Here is a 14,391-nt window from a genome sequence, read left to right on the forward strand (position 1 = left end):
TTCCTTTAAAAATTCTTGAGCTCTGTTCTGGAACTCAGTGTTATCAGAAACAGTTTGATCCTTTTGGGTTTTGCTTTTAAGAATTGTTAGATGGGATTGAAGCAGTGATCAGTGTGAGGCCAATTTCCCCCAAAACTGTATTATACAGTATTACCATTCAATACTGAGCTAAGATTCTTTAGTGTATTCTACCAAATTCTTCATGAATTATGAGGTTTTCTGTTCGTAGAATGTTCTGGATGTTGGGAATAGGTACTAGTCTCAGCTCTGTCTGGGTGTCTAGCACTGTTACCTCTCATCCATTTAAGTGGTTCTCTTGGCCTTGAGTAATTTCCTCATACAGAAGAATCGATAAGTATTTCGGCTGAATACTCAAGGGGGACACTCTGCAGAGCTTCAGAGTTATCTCTCAGTAGACTTTCCCCTCTATGGCACTCAGGGTGAACTGTAGTCACTTCATTGCCTTCACATTCTCAGCTCTATGTCCTCAACTCAGGGAGTCTTTCTGGCTCTATTTAGGTTGACTCCCTGGGCATCACTGCTTGCAAACTTTTCATAGCATTAAGCTGGTACAATCAGATGGTTTGCCTTGTTTAGGGATCATTGTTCTTTATTGGCTGATGTCCAGTATCTCAAACACTGTTGTTTCATTATTTTATTATTTCAGGCAAAAGGGCAAATCTGGTCCTTAGTGATTAATTTTGGTTGGGAGCTGAACTCTACCAATTGGTAGATATTTGTTTTGAAATAAATTTCAGAGAACTTCCTGAGCTTCATATAGAACAGCCTGGGGAACTGTGTTGTGCATCTTTGGAAGTGGAAAAATGAGATTATGGACTTTCATGACTGAAGGCAGTGGGTATGATATGGTGGTTGGATAATGCAAGAGGCAGGAAACTTAAGAAAAGCTACTGTTAGGACTTATAAGAAATAAATAGTGTTAGACACTATGTAAATTTCAGTAAATAAAAAGACAATGTTCCTTTATCAAACTTCATTCCAATGAAGAGATAGACAATATAACTCCCAAAATACACAATAAATAACATGATACCTCATAGCTTTATACTTCGATTATAGCACTTGTTACATTATAGTATAATTGGCAATTTATTCACCTCTTTCTCTAACAAGTCTGTGAGCTTTTCTACATCAGAAGTAAAGTGTCTTATTTAGTCTTTTATCTGCATTGTCTGGCACAATGCAGAGCTCACATCATGTATTAGTGAGTGAATAAATAAATGGATGTATGAATGAATGAGTGATATAAATTTTTTGTACTGGGGTTGACTGTCAAAGGAGTTATTTTGGATAAATACTTTTTTGGTTACTTTTAGATCACTGCCCTGACACCTATCAATCGAAATGGCCTGCACATCTATTCCCAAGCCCGACTGAAGGCGTGTGTAATGATAACAATAGGTGCAGTGCTTGGCATATGTTTTATAAAGCTTGAGGAAGTTTCAGTACTAATATTCTATGGGAAACTTCAAGTTTTTGACTCCAAAGTTAAAAAAAGTGAGTGGTAATACTGTCTAAATTCAAAGTGTTGAACAGCTTATTGTGTCGACTTGACCATTACGCAGAACTTACTTCACGGCATGGGAAAGATGGTGAGATCATCCTGTGATCTTCCAATGTAAAGAAAAAGAGCAGTAGTTATCTGTGTGGACCATGTCCATGGACACAGAATTCTTGTATGTGTCTCTAGCATGTAGAACAACACCCAGCAATGAATAAATTGCTGAACAAACAACTCATCCTTCTCAAGGTTAATTCACAATCAGCAAAATGACTCTGAGAGAATAGCTGAAAAAATAGCAATAGGTAAACCTGTTTCTCAAAATAATATCTATATCTGATTAGGATGCTATTATCATGGTTTAAGAAGAGAATTCTCATTTCCCAAAGGGTTTCTTCTAAAGCCGTCTATTCAATAGATAGTTTATAACCAAATGGACTTGGGTGACTGCACAAATGGGCCAGCAGATGGTTTTTTAGAATACCTGTACATGATAATGCTTTGCTCAGGCTCAGCTATCAAGACATGATTCAATACCCCGAATTCCAATCAAGTTTGTAAAATGAGATGTCAGAGTTAAATTGCTTCTCAGAAGGTCCTTTTGTGTAATCAGCAGAATAGGACAAAGGCACAAAGGGGAGGAAAAGGAGAAACACCTCCCACAAAAGAAAATGTGGTATGGTTGTACACAAGTTATGTCTTACTTATAATTGAACATTTGGCCAAACATTTGATGACATCAAATATAATTATGAAAAGGTGAAATAGGAAAAAAAACCCGTTAGAGATGGCTAAATCAGACTTGTTGAATTAGTTATTTCCAGCCTCTGCTTGTCTAGCATATGAAAAAAAAAGCTGAGGGGGTAAAAAAGCAGATGATTAGATTTTAATAGCTTTCCTCACAAGCTTTGTCATTTAGTTTGCAACTGCTGATAATGGCACAAAATGTGCATTAGAGATGTGAGATACTCCTTGAACCTGCTACAGTGTGTTTTCATGGCATTAGTCATAAATGCAGAAATTCACATTCAGTCAGATTTGCAAGTAATTTTACACCCATTATAAATCTCTCATAATCTTTCTTTAGCTTGTGAACCATATCTTCCCTGCCTGTGTACACTTGAAACAATTATCCAAAGAATGTTGGCCTTAAAAATTACTTTAATCTCTAACATTCATCTTTTATTTTTTTACTTTAAATATTTTTTCAATTACAGTTGACATTAAAATATTATATTAGTTTCAGGTGTACAACCCAGTGATTAGACGTTATATAATGTACTAAGTGATCACCCTGATAAATCTAGTACCCATCTAACACCATAATAGTTATTACAATATTTTTGACTATACTCCTTGCTTGAGGACACATTTATTGATTTTAAAAAGAGAGAGAGAGATAAGGAAACATCAATGTGAGAGAGAAACATCAATTGGTTGCCTCCCAGGGACCGAACTTGCAACCTAGGTATGTGCCCTGACCAGGAATCAAACTGGCGAACTTTCAGTGCATGGGATGATGTTCCAACCAATAAAGCCACACTGACGAGGGCATGACTCGGGCCAATTTTTATGTTCTTTCTTCCCAGCTATATCTTCAGTAACTTCCTGCCTCAAGTGCACAGTTCTGCAATCTTGATTTACTTCTATTATTCACTCCTCAAGTTCACTTCTGCTGTTTCTTACCCCTGTGATTTGCTCCCCTGTAAGGCCTTACTCTCCCATTCTCCTTCCTTACATCCCTGCACTCTGTCTAGCAAAATACTTAGGGAAGTCATCACCTTTTCTGAGAATGATATGTTTATGTTTTGTCTGTCTTGCAAGCTCCTTGAGAGTAGGGAGTATACCATTCATTTTCTCTATCATAGTACCAAGCACACAGCAAGGACTTAAAACATGTCAAATATATAAGGGAGTATCAATGAAATTATTTATCTACTAGCTAATTATAAGAGGGAGAAAGGAGGAAAGTGAAGTTGAAGGAGTTTTATCTTGAGTTGTTAAGGAAGTTTGGTAGACAGCAGATTTCTTTGCTGAGCCTGGAGAAGGAATAGCTGACAGGGCAGAGATGAGATGAGATGCACATGTCTCAGAGGCAGGGATGATAACAAGCGCCCAGGGCACTGGAGCTGCAGGGCTGCTCCTCTTCGTCGGGTGCCTTTGATGTGCGCCTGCTTTGATCCCTGCTGTGTAGCTATGGCCCAGGATGTTCTGGAATGGAGAAAAATTACTGTTTTCTGTTCCCAAGATTCAGGGTGTGTTAGAGAAGAACTTGGGGAGGGGGTTGGTTTTCACTGCAGCAAAATAAGATCATTTCCCAAAGGAAAAAAGTGTCTCCAACATGGCCGAGAGCTGAATCAGAAACACAGGGGATGCACAGACAGCAGTGTGCAGGAGAGAAAGGCAGAATGCAACATAAAAGCAGAGACAAGATAAACGGAAAAAATGCACAAAGGCAGCAGCACATGGGTGAGGTCAGAAGGGCTGTACTAGTAATGGCAGCAGTGAGACAGTGGTCATATATGGAGGGATTTTGTCAGCCTCTTGGACAACACGTGGGGACACAGTGACATTTCAAGCACCCTTACACTCAGGTAAAGGACAACACCGTTGACAGACCATGACTGGGGGAGAAAGGCACAGAAATACACAGTCACCCCTCCCTGCATGGAAGGCCCAGTGGAACTCCCATGTGTGTGGTTCATTTTTAGAAGCATAAATTCTGTCATGAATATGTCCAAGTTAAGTCATCCTTACTAAATTTATCTGAAATGTGGATTCTGCTCTTCTCAAAAATTCTTTTTTGAAATAGGGCTTCCATTTTAGGAATTTTCTAAATTTGTACAATAGTCAGATCCAATTAACAATCTTAGACTAATTTAGCGTAAATGCGCTTCTACTTTAATCTTAACCAGGTCGAGAGACAGAGAGGAGATATTATGAAGAAGGAAGCAGGTGGAACAAGCTTTGGAGAGTTACCGTTAAAAAGGAAAATCAAGCACCATGACGCCACACGTATTAAACAGGGTAAAGGGGAAATTGCTGGGGCTGTACTTAAGCAAATGTCTGATGGATCTGATTCCCAAAGGAAGCACTTTCTAGAATATGCTGTATTTGAGAGTGAGCTGTCCCAGCCTCCATATCCTGGTATTTGATAGGATGTGTAAGTGGAGGTCAAAGTCACTACAGTTCTCCTACAAAGGCCTCAATCTCATGATTTAACATTCCAGAAGGTGAGTTTGTTTTATTCACCAGTGCAATCGTTCTTGCACATCGTGGATGCTCTTAAATCAGTTGATAGAATGACCGTAAGTAGAGATAAGCTAAGGCATGAAATCTATAAAATTTGTGCTTATGAATGGGGATAACAGTGGGATGAAAAAATCATGATTTTCCAAAGACCTCTAAGCCTCTGAGGCTTGGATTTCTGTGAATTAGTCCTAGGAGATATTTAATATTAATAGTTACATTTTGATTGAGTACCATTTTGTATCAGATATTGAGTCAGACAATTTACCGTATTTTGCTGTGTATAATGTACCCCCATGCTTTTGGCCCAAACTTTCAGGAAAAACTCTGCCATCTTAATTTTTTTATTCAATTTTTTACTTCTTTATATTTAGAAACAAAACTGGTTATCATATTCCAGAGTGTTATTTTGCAGATATCATTATTGTTTTCTAGAGTTACACTTTTAATGCATAAGCATAAGTGAAAGAATTAAAAACATCTATATGGATTCAGAATTAGTACTACCCATGTATAATGTGCACCCTTACTTTTCCCTCAAATATTTGGGCAAAAAGTGCACATTATACATGGCAAAATATGGTAGATACACTGTTTCTAGTCCTCAGAATAACTCCCCAAGGTAGGTAATGTTATCCCAGTTTTACAGATGGAGAAATAGGCTGCGAAAAGTTAAAGAGAATTTCCAAAGTTCAATTGCTAGTAAACAGCACAGCAGTACCTCAAACCCAAATCTGAATGCTGTATCATTGTGTTACACTCATACCGCTGTGCCTCCAATAATGTATATACTTTGAAACATTGTGATAGTATTAGTGCGTGTTCATGAAAAGAAATCTGGGAAACAGAAATATGTAGGGAAAAAGTCAGTGACATGTCTGCACCGTTGTGTAAACACATGGCAGTACAATTGATTGTCATTATTCACAGTGTTGTTCTGAAGGTCAGCACAATGTCGCAGTAGCAAATACCGAACAACTGTTCCTTCAGGAATTACAGATTTGGTTCCTCCCACCCTTTGGTTACAATATTTTCATCAACTGATCAATCTATAACCTTGATTTTTTTTATATGTGTCCCTATTTAAAGACATTGTTTAATATATATTTTTGATTCATTAACACTTGACTTAGTCAACAGCATTATAACTTGTGTCTGAATGCAGCTTACCTTAACACATGCATTTGCTGTGTAAGGCACATCACAGTCTCGTTATGATTAGGAACGAAAGGTAGCACTTCAGCACTACGGTTGGGGTTCATTTCAAATGATAAAATCACCCCAAAAAGCGTACACATGAGGAAAACATGGTACTACACAGTCTGTGAAAAGGCACTTGTTTACAGTATGAGAGCTGAAACAAGAAGGCAGAGTGTTACCTTGTTCAACCTCAGCTGGAAACATACATGCGGGTGATTCAAATATTACACCACTCTGGGCATGTCCACAAATGGCCATGGCAGTGCTGCAAGTATTGAGTTAAGGGTTACAAATAAATTTTTGTGAATAGATTAGTTCACAAACATGGAATTGTGAATAATGAGGATCAACTGTGTTTCCTTCTGAGGATCAAAATACTGATTGGTTTTGTGAAAATCATAGACACTGCAGAAAAGGGCTTTTCAGAAATGTCTGTACAGCTTTTTCACGAGGAGGCTTGGGTATCCCAGGCCTGAGACGGATCCAGCCAGCCAGCCGCTCATTCCCCTTGTTTGCGAGGCACTGTGATAGGTACCAGAAATAACAAAAATGAACAAAACAACCCCTAGCCTCCAGAGCTCATGATTTAATGAAATGAGATGGGCATATACACAAATTATTTTAACAAAATGTGGTAAATTCAGTGATAGACACAGGCACAGAGTCTTTGGGAACACACAAGGAGAAGACTCACTTAGCAGAGGGCGCCTCACTCAGCTAGGTACTAAGGTAACAGTCAGATTTAATCAGGCGAAGGGTGGGAGGGACTGGTGATGGTTACTGTGAATAATACATGACATTGATGTTACCGAAGGCTAATTAATTTGATTTGGAGGCCTTTGGAAACAAGAAGATGATGGACTACCAATTACCTAGCTTGTATATTCCAAATAGCACAGATTTTACTGTATCTCTTCCAGCTTAACCTGGACTTTATGGATCATCATAACACAATTAATGCCAACAGCATGTCTTAGATGCTTTGTTAGATAGGTAAAGGATGTTGTCTTGGTGTAGAACTTGCCAAAGTATCTGCACCTATGTCAGCTTTCCACAGAGATAATAAATTCCACTAAGGAAAATTTTTTCTGAGTTCTCTGTATAAAAGTTTGTAAATAGAAATCACTGTCTACTACATAATTGCAGTTGAAAAATATGTCTAGCTCAACCTCTGCTTCCTAAGAGGACAGAGCTTAGGCAGTTTTTTCTGTTCTTATCAATTTTGATAAAAATTGTATACAGTTTCCCTTGCAAGTACATATATAGTGATTTCAAAGAGTTTATCCCAAATCTGAATTGCTTAGTTAAACCTTTTTCTTTCTGTCTTCATTTAGAAACGAAGATTTTTTTTTTTTAAGTAGAGGAGGGGAGGGGGGCAGGGAGAGAAGTACAGGCTTATCATTCATTATTAAGATGAGAATAACTATATTTCTTCTAGATGTTTGTGTTTGTTAGTGATTTTATTTGTAAAAAGCAATAATGTTCATGATAGAAATTAAAAGCTCCAAGGACATACATACTAAAAAAATAAGATTCCTTCATATCCTCAAAATTCAGCAATAACTGTTTTTCATTTTTTGGTAATTATTTTGCAGAAATATTCTATGCAGTTATCAACACATATAATTAAATTTTAAAAGACAGCAAAATGAAGAGATACAGAAAGGATGGTTAAGAATCCTTGGAAGACAGTTCCTTCAAATTCCATTTTCTCCAAAAAGGTAATAGTAGATTTTATAACTTTCTACAAAGGCATTTTATAACTAGCTACAAAGGCAATAATACATCTTGAGGTCTTTTCAAAAACAAAGTATCAAGGGAAAGGGAATTATTAATAGGGAGCATATTGTATGCACATTCTGTTCAGGGCATTTCATACACATCAACTAATTTGAGCTCTCAAAGATGTCATCAACAAAGTATTATCCCTATTTTATAAAACTGTATCTCAGAGAGTTTAAGTAAATTTTTTAATGTCACACAACTATGAGTAAGAAAGACACAATTAGAACCCAGTTCTGGATGATTCCATTATCCATGCTCATTTCCTATATACTCTACATTCTATACATTATGTTTAATATTTTGATTATAAATATGGATATGGCAGTTGACATTAGCTCAATGGTTTAAAAATTACTAACAGGGATCTGTACCTGTGAATTCACCCTTAAATCTGTGTTTAATAGCATTTTGTACTTGACCTTATAAAGCCATAAATATTCAGTAGATTAAACTCTTTTGTAAAAACCGTATTTATTGGGGTGATATTGATTAATAAAATTATGTAGATTTCAGCTGTACAGTTCTGTAAAATATCATCTGTGTGTTTTGTGTTCATCACTCCAAGTCAAGTCTTCCATTCAAATCCCTTTTAGGAGAACCCCAGATGCTCAGAAGAGCTGCAACAGACAAGGCCTGCAGATGGCACTGCTGCCCAGGAGCAACCCAAACCTAACTTACTAATAACTTAAAAAAAAATGCAGAGAGTCACTTTAGGTACACTGATTCCAAAAGTTAAGTTTCAACCAACATTTGAGTGGTTTTTAAATTGTGTAATTCCTTTCAACTTATGGTTTGATGTTAAAATTTAATTTTTAATTTAATGAACAATGAGTATATTGTTTTAATAGCATTGCAGCCTAGCAACAGGTGGTATACAAATCTGAGTGGAGAGAACACATGAATATCAGTTAAACTGGGGAAGAAAAAGATGTGTGGACTCTTTGCTCGGGTAGAAGGTACTGCCTGACAAATCAGATCACTTAAGTCAGGGGCAGATTGAAACTGCTAAAAATCTAAAGATGGGTGCAGTCTTTAAAATTTCCAAGTTGTAAATCAGAAACCTGATGAAAACCCACAAATACAAAAGTCTGAGATATTGTGCATAATGAACAAGAATACAGGTCTATTCATTGTATTTTAGATTCATTATGAATTTTTAAGAAAAATTATTGCTAACCTCTATTCATAGACAATCACAGCTACTTTCCCTTGGGCCTTTAAGAGGCATATAGTTCTGGACACAGAATACTCCAAAATTTTTATAAGCTTGTTGGTGATTAGTAAGATTATAGGTGATTTAAACTTTCATTTTCAAATCATCTATAATAGACATTACCTTTAATGAACAGAAATCAATAAATACTAGAGTAAAAAATAATCCAAAGCATTCTCATAACCCCCCCTCTCTCATATGGACACAAACCTGTTTTGTTGTTGTTTATTTTAATACTAGGGATTCCTTGTAGTAAATGTAGGGAGCTGAGTAATTCATTGCCCCAGCTACCGGTAATATTGGCTGCAACTTTAGGTACTGTGCTTGGCTGGCTGAAGGGGATTGCTTCGCCCAAGGTTACACTTGTCCATAGAATCAACCCATAATAAATGATTGGTTATATGATATAAAAAGACCCAGCCCCTCCCTTTAATCTGAGACAATTCTGAAGGGCCATCCCAGCTCCAGAGTCCTCTATGAGGTCAGCTGCAGCCTCTGGTGACATGACAGGGCTATTCAACCTTTTTTGTCCCATACTACCTTCATCGTTTGTAGGTATTGTTCCCAAGTGTACTTCACAGTAAGCTCAAATACACAAATATTTGTCTCAGTATTGTGGGGAATGTGATGTAAGACAGAACTAAGATTAGTCCTAGGAAGCTAAAATTTTGTAGCTCGATCAGTTAATGGCAGCCTCATAACAAGGGAATGATCACTGATGTCTGGTAGAGTACCAATAGTCCCTGCCAAAACTTTTGATGGTGGTGAACTGGCACCAACACTCAGTCAAGGTAGTCATCTAAAATAATAGCACTCATTTTTTTCTGGATTACAGAGTGTTTACAAGTCTACTCTAATTCTTATTTTTGTTTCTTTGTATCAAATGCTTTTTCTCTGGATGCATTTTTTTTATCAGTTGTTTTCAGCAACTTAAATATATTTGCCTTGGTGAGGTTTTATGTTTCTTTTGTTGAAGGGTTACTTGAGCTTCTAGAGATTTATGGTCTTTATCACATTTAGAAAAAAATCAGCCATAAATTTTATGTCCTCTCCTTTTCTTCTCTCATTCCTAGGCTCCTATTGCATATATTGCCCTGTTTCATATTTTCAAATAGCTAACTGAGGGTCAGTTTTTTTCCTCCAGTTTTGTTTCCTCCATACTTTATTTTGGATAGTTCCTGTTGCTATTTTCAAGTTCACAGATCTATTCTTCTGCTGTTATCTAATTTGTTCTAAATTTCATTTCACATATTTTTCATTTTAGGTATTGCATTTTTAATTTCTAAAATTTCTATTTACACCATTTTTATATCTTCTACTTCTATCACTATATTCATGATTTTCTTTATATCCTAAAATATACTTATTTTAACTCTGTTAAAAATCCTGGTTATGAGTTATATTTTTTGTTTCTTTGCATGTCTGGTAATTTTTGATTGGGTGTTAAACATTGTGATTTTTACTTTGTTGAATGATGTATTTTGTTGTATTTCTTTGAAATATTGAACTCTGTTCTGGCATATAGGGAGTTATAATATTGACATTTTGAGGCTCATTTTTAAAGATTTCTTAGAGTGAATCCACAGTGGTTTTTATTCTAGGGCTAATTTGCTCCCACGAGAAAAGCACAACTCAACTCTTCTAAAGATGTTACCCAATGCCTCAGATACTAGAAGCTCTCTCAATGCTGGTTGGTGAAAACATGAACTACTTCCAGGTCTCTGAGGTCTAGTTATTGTTGGTTTTGTTTTCCCCCATCATTCTTTCCTTGGCCCTGCTGATTAGTAAGTACTTCCTCATCTTGCCCTGTGCCAATTAGTACTCAACAAAAAACTGTAGTCTACCTTGCAGATCTCTGGTGGTTTTTTGCAGCTCCCTCAGTGATTCTGAACACTGATCTTTATCTAGCTGTTTAATGCAGTGAGACACTGGGCTTTATTTTTATTTTCCTCCCTGCAGTATGGCCTGGCAACTGCCTCCAGGCAGTAATCTGGGAGCAATCTAAAGCTCACATTCTTTGCATTGTTTTTCTCAGGTTATCACAGTCCCTTGTAATCTTTAGTCTAATGTCTATAATCAGTTGTTTCATATACTTTATGTTTCCAGTTTCTTATGGAAGAAAGGGAAATTCAGAGATCAACTGATGTGTTTGAGGCTATGCTTTGGCACAAAAATTGTTCTTATAATGAGGAAGAGTCAACACTTCTTACACTTCTCTTACACATTCAGTGTTTCTTCAGTACACATTCTGAGAAGTTTTTGGGAAAATAAAAATATAGCTATTTTGTACTTCTTTTCAGTTCTTAGAAAATGAAATTCTTAGTTAATGTGAAAGCTAACAGTTAATATAAAAGCTAACAATAAGATTTTTAGTTGCTGTACCTTATTACATTCAGAACTGTTAAGTTTTTTTTTTGTGAAATGACATTTTATTTCTGTCAATTTTAAATTTAATATAAAATCTGGCAACCCCTCATTTCTTCCCTAGGAATGCTTCATTTCAACAATAACATCACATGCATGCACATCTACACACACACATACTTTACCTCCAAAATCAAATATTTGGTAGAGAGATACACAGATTATCAGGATATAAAATGCAGAACTATCATTGATTCTACCAAACATGAAGTGAAAAATATCACCACTCATAGAAAATATATTATGAGATATGAGAACAGAAATTTGGTAGGAAAGGGATTTTAATCAACAGAGATCTTGTTAAGCTCAACATAAGGAAGGAGGGAAGGACTTAGAAATTAAGCATGGGCTTGCTAAATTCTAAATTTAAATATATTGCCTGTAGATTACTGCAACAACTTGGTCAGTAGATGTTATTATTCATATTTCATAGATGAGGACACTGAGAGTTTAAGTTTCCCAAGGACAGAATGACAGTCAACAGAAAATTCCATGTGCTCTCCAGTACTAAATGCCGCACAGCTGCATATGTAGGATGAGCTGCATGTGTAGGAAGGATGTCTCATTTTACAACAACAATTAGCAGAAACTATTGGGGATCCTTGATGGTGATTTATTCTGGGATCAGAAACACAATTGTTACAATAACATATCATGAGTGGGTGCAACCCGTGCATTCTCATAAGTTTGCTAGACTATTTCACACCATTTTTCTTCAAACATGCAATATCCTCCTTGTCCCACTTTACTCTCAGCAGTTCACTTTGACTCTTATTTCCTGAGAAGGTCAAAACAATTAGAAGAGAATTTCTATGAACACTCAACATCAAGTCAACCAATTAACCCCCCTATAGTTGAGCATAAAGGCTCTGCCTCTTTTGCTGATGGAATGGAATCTGTCCATCTCCAGTGGAAGGCTAAGCCCTCTACTTGTGTGCTGCATCCCATGTTTTCACATACTCAAGGATATTCATTCCAAAGAGACAGTTTCCTTACTCATCAAATTTTTCCTTTATACTAGATCAAAATTTTCAACCAGAGCATACAATCAGACCATATTAAACTGAAAAATGGTTTAATAAGAAACCTCTGAACCAACTATTTTTTTTGTGAGCCACATATCTAATTTTACTTTATTGTTGTTCAATTACAGTTGTCTGCATTTCCCCCCACCCCACCCTGGCCAATCCCACCTCCCTCGCTTCCACCCTCCCCCTTGGTTTTGTCCATGTGTCCTTTATAGTAGTTCCTGAAAACCCTTACCTCCACTGTTCCCTCCGCCGTGCCCTCTGGCTATTGTTAGAGTGTCCTTAATTTCAATGTCTCTGGTTATATTTTGTTTGCTTTTTCTTCTGTTGATTGTGTTCCAGTCAAAGGTGAGATCAAATGGTATTTGTCCGTCACTGCCTGGCTTATTTTGCTTAGCATAATGCTTTCCAGTTCCATCCATGCTGTTGCAAAGGGTAGGAGCTCCTTTTTCTTCTCTGCTGTGTAGAATTCCATTGTGTAAATGTACCATAGTTTTGTGATCCACTCATTTACTGATGGGCACTTAGGCTGTTTCTAGTACTTGGCTATTGTAAATTGGGCTGCTGTGAACATTGGGATGTATAGGTTCTTTTGGATTGGTGTTTCAGGGCTCTTAGTGTGTAATCCCAGCAGTGGAATTGCTGGGTCAAAAGTCAGTTTTGTTTTTATCTGAGGAAATTCCATACTGTTTTCCACAGTGGCTGCACCAGTCTGCATTCCCACCAACAGTGCACTAGGGTTCCCTTTTCTTTGCATCCTCTCCAACACTTGTTTATTGATTTGTTTATTATGGCCATTCTAACTGGTGTGAAGTGGTATCTCCCTGTGGTTTTAATTTGCATCTCTCTGATGACTAGTGATGCTGAGCATCTTTTCGTATGTCTCTGGGCCCTCTGTATGCCCTCCTTGGAGAAGTGTCTGTTCAAGTCTTTTGCCCATTTCTTAATTGGGTTGTTTGTCTGCCTGGAGTGGAGTTGTGTGAGTTCTTTATGTATTTTGGAAGTCAAACCCTTGTCCATGGTATCATTGGAAAACACATTTTTCCATATAGTTGGTTCTCTTTTCATTTTAATGTTTTAATTATGCAAAAGTTTTTTAATTTGATGAGGTCCCATTTGTTTATTCTTCATGTCCCTTGTTTTAGGGGACATGTCAGTGAAAATGTTGCTGTGTGGAATGTCTGAGATTTTCCTGCTGATGTTTTCCTCCAGGCCTTTTAGGGTATCATGACTTATATTTAAGTCTTTTATCCACCTTGAATTTATTTTTGTATATGGTGTAAGTTGGTGGTTGAGTTTCATTTTTTTACATGTACCTGTCCAGATTTCCCAACATCATTTGTTGAAGAGGCTATTTTTATTCCATTTTATGCTTCCTCCCCCTTTGTCAAATATTAATTGGCCATAGAGACTTGGGTTTATTTCTGGGCTCTCTGTTCTGTTCTATTGGCCCATGTGCCTGTTTTTATGCCACTACCAGGTTGTTTTGATTACAGCAGCCTTGTAATACAGTTTGATATCAGGTATTTTGATCCCTCCTGCTTTGTTCTTCTTTCTCAAAATTGCTGCAGCTATTGGGGGTCATTTATGGTTCCATATAAACTTCTGAAATGTTTGTTCTGTATCTGTGAATGAATCAACTATTTACAATTATATTTTGGTTCATTTCTACCCAAAGCAATTGAAAGTACTATTTATTTTTCTGGATCTCACCTAGTACTTTAATTTTAGCTGATTTTAATAATAACTGCTAATAGTTATAAAGTACTTAGTCTATACTAGACACTGAGCTAAACACTTTACATGCATTATTCTATTTAATTCTCATAGCAATCCTAAAATGAGAGGTACTATTATCGTCTGTTTTACAGATAAGAAAACTGAGACTTAGAAAGAAAGTAACTTGTCTGAGGTTACATATAAATTGCATGGTAGGATTCAAAACTGACTTCAGAGTCCACATTATTAAA

Source organism: Phyllostomus discolor, chromosome 5 (genome assembly GCF_004126475.2).
Source record: "Phyllostomus discolor isolate MPI-MPIP mPhyDis1 chromosome 5, mPhyDis1.pri.v3, whole genome shotgun sequence".
NCBI classification, from domain to species: domain Eukaryota; kingdom Metazoa; phylum Chordata; class Mammalia; order Chiroptera; family Phyllostomidae; genus Phyllostomus; species Phyllostomus discolor.